Source organism: Colobus angolensis, unplaced genomic scaffold (assembly GCF_000951035.1).
Source record: "Colobus angolensis palliatus isolate OR3802 unplaced genomic scaffold, Cang.pa_1.0 Scaffold499, whole genome shotgun sequence".
NCBI classification, from domain to species: Eukaryota; Metazoa; Chordata; class Mammalia; order Primates; family Cercopithecidae; genus Colobus; species Colobus angolensis.
The window spans coordinates 59,475-66,547 of NW_012118476.1; positions in this window are offsets into that span (position 1 = coordinate 59,475).

Below are 7,073 nucleotides of genomic sequence, written 5' to 3' on the forward strand. Positions count from 1 at the left end.
TGACCCGCACCGATTGTCCGGCACTCACAAGTGAGATGACCCCAGTACCTCAGTTCAAAATGCAGAAATCACCGGTCTTCTGTGTCCTTCGCGCTGAGAGTTGGAGACTGCAGCTGTTCCTATTCGGCCATCTTGCTCCGCCCCCGAAGCTTTCTCAGAAACTTCTTTGTGATGTGTGAATACGTCTCACAGAGTTACACTTATGTTTCATGGAGCAGTCGAATTGACTACCTTTGAGGAACCTGAGAAAGGCTACATTGGATCGCATTGGGGCCTATGCTGAGAGAGAAAATATCCTCAATTAAAACCTTGAGAGAAGGATTGTGAGAAACTTCTTTATGATATATGAATTCATCTCACAGCATTACAACATAGACCTCATGAAGCAGTTTGCTAACACCATTGTCGTGGAATCTGCAAAGTGATATTTGGGAGCGCATTGAGGCCAATGTTGAAAAGGGAAATATCCTCAGATAAAAACAGGAAAGAAATATTCTGAGAAACTGCACTGTGACAGGTGAATGCAACTCACAAGGTTACACTTTCCTTTCCATGGATTCACTTGCAAACAGTGTTTTCTTGAAATATACTTAGGGATATTTCTTGGCGCAATGAAGCTTACGGTGACAAAAGAAATATCCTCAAATAAAAACCAGAAAGGAGCTTTTGGAGAAACCTGTTTGTGATATGTGAATTCACCTCACAGAGTTACAACTTCCTCTTCATGAGGCAGTTTGCTAACCCTGTTGTTGTGGAATCTGCAAAGTGATATTCGGAAGCGCATCGAGGCCTATGGTGAAAAGGGACATATCCTCAGATAATAACTAGAAAGAAGCTTTCTGAGAAATTACTTTCTGATGTGTGAATTCATCACGCAGAGTTTCACCTTTCTCTTCTGGTAGCAGTTTGATAACACTGTTTTCATGGATTCTGCAAAGTGATATTTGAGAACTCATTGAGGGCTATGGTGAAAAAGGAAATATTCTCTGATAAAAATTGGAAAGAAGCATTCAGAGAAACTGTATTGTGATGTGTGAATGCAACTCACACAGTTACACTTTCCTCTTAAGGGATCAGTTTGCTAACACAGTTTTCTTGAAATCTGCAATAGGATACTTCTTAGCACAATGAAGCTTAAGGTGAAAGAGGAAATATCCTCATAAAAAAACTAAAAAGATGCTTTCTCAGAAAATTCTTTGTTATGTGTGAATACGTCTCACAGAGTTACACTTTCATTTCATGGAAAAGTCTAATAAGACTGCCTTTGAGGAACCTGAGAAGGGTAACTTAAATCGCATTGAGGCCTACACCAATAGAGGAAATATCCTCGATTAAAACATAGATAGAAAGTTTGTGAGAAACTTCTTTGTGGTATGTGAATTCATCTCTCAGAGTTACAACCTAGACCTCATGAAGCAGTTTGCTAACACCGTTGTCATGGAATCTGCAAAGTGATATTTGGGAAGGCATTGAGGCCAATGTTGAAAAAGGAAATATGCTCAGATAGAAAATTGGAAAGAAGTGTTCTGAGAAACTGCACTGGGACAGGTGAATGCAACTCACAGGGTTACACTTTCCTTTCCATGGATCCGTTTGCTAACAGTGTTTTCTTGAAATCTTCATTGGGATATTCCTTAGTGCAATGAAGCTTATGGTGACAAAGGAAATATCCTCAAGTAAAAACTATAAAGGAGCTTTGTGAGAAACCTATTTGTGATACGTGAATTCATCTCACAGAGTTACAACCTAGTTTTCATGAGGCACTTTCCTAACACTGTTGTGGTGGAATCTGCAAAGTGATATTTGGGAGTGCATTGAGGCCTATGGTGAAAAAGGAAATATCCTCAGATATTAACTAGAAAGAAGCTTTCTGAGAAATTGCTTACTGATGTGTGAATTCATCATGCAGAGTTTCACCTTTCCCTTCTAGTAGCAGATTGCTAACACTGATTTCGTGGATTCTGCAAAGTGATATTTGGGAGTTCATTGAGGGCTATGGTGAAAAAGGAAATATACTCTGATTAAAACAGGAAAGAAGGGTTCAGAGAAACTGCATTACGATGTGTAAATGTAACTCACACAGTTCCCCTTTTCTCTTCAGGGATCAGTTTGCTAACACAGTTTTCTTGAAATCTGCAATGGGATACTTCTTCACACTATGCAGCTTACAGTGAGATAGGATATATCCTCAGATAAAAACGTGAAAGAAGTTTTCTCAGAAACTTCTTTGTGATGTGTGAATACATCTCAGAGAGTTACAATTACGTTTCATGCAGCAGTCGAATAAGACTGCCTTTGAGGAACCTGAGAAGGGCTACATTGGATCGCATTGAGGCCTACACTGAGAGAGGAAATATCCTCAATTAAAACCTTGATAGAAGTCTTGTGAGAAACTTCTTTGTGATATTTGAATTCATCTCTCAGTGTTACAGCCTAGACCTCTTGAAACAGTTTCATAACACCGTTGTCGTGGAATCTGCAAAGTGATATTTGGGAATGCATTGAGGCCTGTGGTGAAAAAGGAAATATCCTCAGATAAAAACTGGAAAGAACCATTCGGAGAAACTGCATTGTTACATGTGAGTGCAACTCACAGGGTTACACTTTCATTTCCATGGATCCGTTTGCTAACACTTTTTCTTGAAATCTACGTAGGGATACTTCTTGGCACAATGAAGCTTATGGTGACAAAGCAAATTTCCTCTAACAAAAACTAGAAAGGAGCTTTCCGAGAAACCTATTTGTGATATGTGAATTCATCTCACAGTGTTACAACCTCGTCCTCATGAGGCAGTTTGCTAACCCTGTTGTCATGGAATCTGCAAAGTGATATTTGGGAGCACATCGAGGTCTATGGTGAAAAAGGAAATATCCTCACATAATAAATAGAAAGAAGCTTTCTGAGAAATTGCTTTCTGATGTGTGAATTCATCACACAGAGAGTTTCACGTTTCCCTTCTGTCAGCAGTTTGCGAACACTGTTTTGGTGGATTCTGCAAAGTGATATTTGGGAGCTCATTTAGGCCTATGGTGTAAAAGGAAATATCCTTTGATAAAAACTGGAAAGAAGCGTTCAGAGAAACTGCATTGCAATGTGTGAATGCAACTCACAGAGTTACCTTTTTCTCTTGAGGGATCAGTTTGCTAGCACAGTTTTCTTGAGATCTGCATTAAGACAGTTCTTAGCACAATGAAACTTATGGTGACAAAGGAAATATCCTCACATAAAAACTAGGAAGAAGCATTCTCAGAAACTTCTTTTTGATGTGTGAATACATCTCACAGATTTACACTAACGTTTTATGGAGCAGTCGAATAAGAATGCCTTTGAGGAACATGAGAAGGGCTAACTTAAATTGCATTGAGGCCTATGCTGTTAGAGGAAATATCCTCAATTAGAACATTGATAGAAGGTTTGTGAGAAACTTCTTTGTGATATGTGAATTCATCTCACAGACTTACAATCTAGAACTCATGAAGCAGTGTGCTACCACTTTTGTCGTGGAATCTGCAAAGTGATATTTGGGAAAACATTGAGGCCTATGGTAAAAAAGAAAATATCGTCAGATAAAAAATTGGAAAGAAATATTCTGAGAAACTGCATTGTGACAGGTGAATGCAACTCACATGGTTACACGTTCCATTCCATGGATCCGTTTGCTAATAATATTTTCTTGAAATCTACTTTGGGATAATTCTTAGCACAATGAAGCTTATGGTGACAAAGGAAATATCCTCAAATAAAAACTAGAAAGGAGCTTTGTGAGAAACCTATATGAGATATGTGAATTCACTTCACAGAGTTACAACCTAGACTTCATGAGGCAGTTCACTAATACTGTTGTCGTGGAATCTGCAAAGTGATATTTGGGAGCACATAGAGGCCTGCGGTGAAAAAGGAAATATCCTCAGATAATAACAAGAAAGAAGCTTTCTGAGAAATTGCTTTCTGATGTGTGACTTCATCACGCAGATTTTCACCTTTCCCTTCTAGTGGCAGTTTCCTAACACTGTTTTCATGGATACTGCAAACTGATATTTCGGAGCTCATTGAGGGCTATGGTGAAAAGGAAATATCCTCTGATAAAAACTGGAAAGAAGCATTCAGAGAAACTGCATTGAAATGTGTGAATACAACTCACACAGTTACACTTTTCAGGGATCAGTTTGCTGACACAGTTTTCTTGAAATCTGCAGTGGGACAGTTCTTAGCACAGTGAAGCTTAAGGTGACAAAGGAAATATGTTCAGAGAAAAAGTAGGAAGATGTTTTCTCAGAAACTTCCTTGCGATATGTGAATACGTCTCACGGAGTTACACTTACATTTCATGGAGCAGTCGAATAAGACTACCTTCGTGGAACTTGAGAAGGGCTGCATTGGATCACATTGAGGCCTATGCTGATAGAGGAAATATCCTCAATTAAAATCTTGATAGAAACTTTGTGAGAAACTTCTTTTTGATTTGTGAATTCGTCTCACAGAGTTACAACCTAAACTTCATGAAACAGTTTGCTAACACCGTTGTCGTGGATTCTGCAAAGTGATATTTGGGAGCGCATTGAGGCCTATGGGGAAAAAGGAAATATCATCAGATAAAACCTGGAAAGAAGCGTTCAGAGAAACTGCATTGTGATGTGTGAATGCTACTCACACAGTCACACTTTTTTCTTCAGGGATCAGTTTGCTACCACAGTTTTCTTGAAATCTGCATTGGGACAATTCTTAGCGCAATGAAGCTTATGGGGACTAAGGAAATATCCTCAGATAAAAACTAGAAAGAAGCTTTCTCAGAAACTTATTTGAGATGTGTGAATACAGCTCACAGAGGTACACTTATGTTTCATGAATCAGTAGAAGAAGACTATCTTTGAGGAACCTGAGAAGGGCTACATTGGGTCGCATTGAGGACTATGCTGATAGTGGGAATATCTTCAATTAAAACCTTGACAGAAGCTTTGTGAGAAACTTCTTTGTGATATGTGAATTCATCTCACAGAGTTACAACTTAGACCTCATGAAGCAGTTTGCTATCACCGTTGTTATAGAATCTGCAAAGTGATATTTGGTATTGCATTGAGGCCTGTGGTGAAAAAGGAAATATCCTCAGATAAAAACTGGAAAGAAGTGTTCTGAGAAAATGCATTGTGACGTGTGAATGAAACTCACAGAGTTAAACTTTCCTTTCCATGGATCCGTTTGCTAACAGTGTTTTCTTGAAATCTACATTGGGACATTTCTTAGCACAATGTAGCTTACGGTGACAAAGGAAATATCCTTAAATATTAATTAGAAAGGTGCTTTCTGAGAAACCTAGTTGTGATATGTGAATTAATCTCACAGAGTTACAACCTAGTCTTCATGAAGCAGTTTGCTAACACTGTTGTCGTGGAATGTGCAAAGTGATATTTCGGAGCACATTGAGGCCTATCGTGAAAAAGGAAATATCCTCAGATAATAACTAGAAAGAAGCTTTCTGAGAAAATGCTTTCTGATGTGTGAATTCATCATGCAAAGTTTAACCTTTCCCTTCTAGTAGCAGTTTGTTAACACTGTTTGGTGGATTCTGCAAAGTGATATTTGGGAGCTCATTGAGGACTATGGTGAAAAAGGAAATATCCTCTGATAAAAACTGGAAAGAGGCGTTCAGAGAAACTGCACTGCTATGTGTGAATGCAACACACACAGATAACCTTTTCTCTTCAGGGATCAGTTTGCTAACACAGTTTTCTTGAAATCTGCAATGAGATACTTCTTAGAGCTATGTGGCTTACAGTGAGAAAGGAAATATCCTCAGATAAAAACGTGAAAGAAGCTTTCTGAAAAATTGCTTCCTGATATGTGACTTCATATCACAGAGTTACACCACTCTATTGTACAGCCGTTTGCCAGCAGCTTTTTTGTGGATTCTGAGAAATGATATTTCGGATCTGAGAAACTGATTTGTGAGGTGTGAATTCATTTCACAGTGTTACACCACTCTTTCATGGAGGAGTTTGCTAGCAGTGGTTTTGTGGAATTTCAGAAGTGATATCTTGGCTATCGTTGAATCCCATGGTGAATAATGAAATATCCTCAGACAAATCTGGAGAGAAGTCCTCTCAGAAACTTCTTGTTTGTGGGTGACTTCAGCTCACAGAGTTACATCATTGTTTTCATTGAGAAGCTTGCTAACAGTGTTTTCGCAGACTCTCAAGTAAGACACACGGTGGCGCTCTGAGACCACAAATAACCTCAGCTCAAAAAAGACGCTTTCAGAGAAACTGCTTTGTGCTGTGTGAATTCAACTCACTGAGATACACTGGTATTTTGTGGAATCGTCGGCTAGCCCTGGTTTTGTGGATCTGAGACCTGATATTTCAGATTTCATTGCAGACTACAGGGCAAAAAGAAATATCCTTGGATAAAACTGAGAAAGAAACTTTCTGAGAAACTTCTTTGTGATGCATGAATTCATCTCAGAGTTAGTTACACCTTACTCCTCATGATGCCATTTGCTAATTCTGTTCTCATGGAATAGGCAAAGTGATATTCAGGAGCCCATGGAGGCCTATTGTGAAAAAGGAAATATCCTCTGATAAAAACTGGAAAGAAGCATTCAGAGAAACTGCATTGCAATGTGACAATGCAACTCACACACTGACACTTTTCCCTTCAGGGATCAGTTTGCTAACGCTTTTCTTGAAATCTGCAGTGAGACAGTTCTTAGTGCAATGAAGCTTATGGTGACAAAGGAAATATCCTCAGATAAAAACTAGAAAGTGATATTTGGGAGCCTATGGAGACCTATGGTGAAAAAGGAAATATCCTCAGAAAAAAACTGGAAAGAAGCGTTCTGAGAAACTGCATTGTGACGTGTGAATGCAACTCACAGTGTTACAGTTTCCTTTCCATGGATCCGTTTTCTAGAAGTGTTTTCTTGACATCTACATTGGGATATTTCTTAGGGAAATGAAGCTTATGGTGACAAAGGAAATATCTTCAAATAAATACTACAAAAGGAACTTTGTGAAGGAATGGTACCAGCTCCTCCTTGTACCTCTGGTAGAATTCAGCTGTGAATCCATCTGGTCCT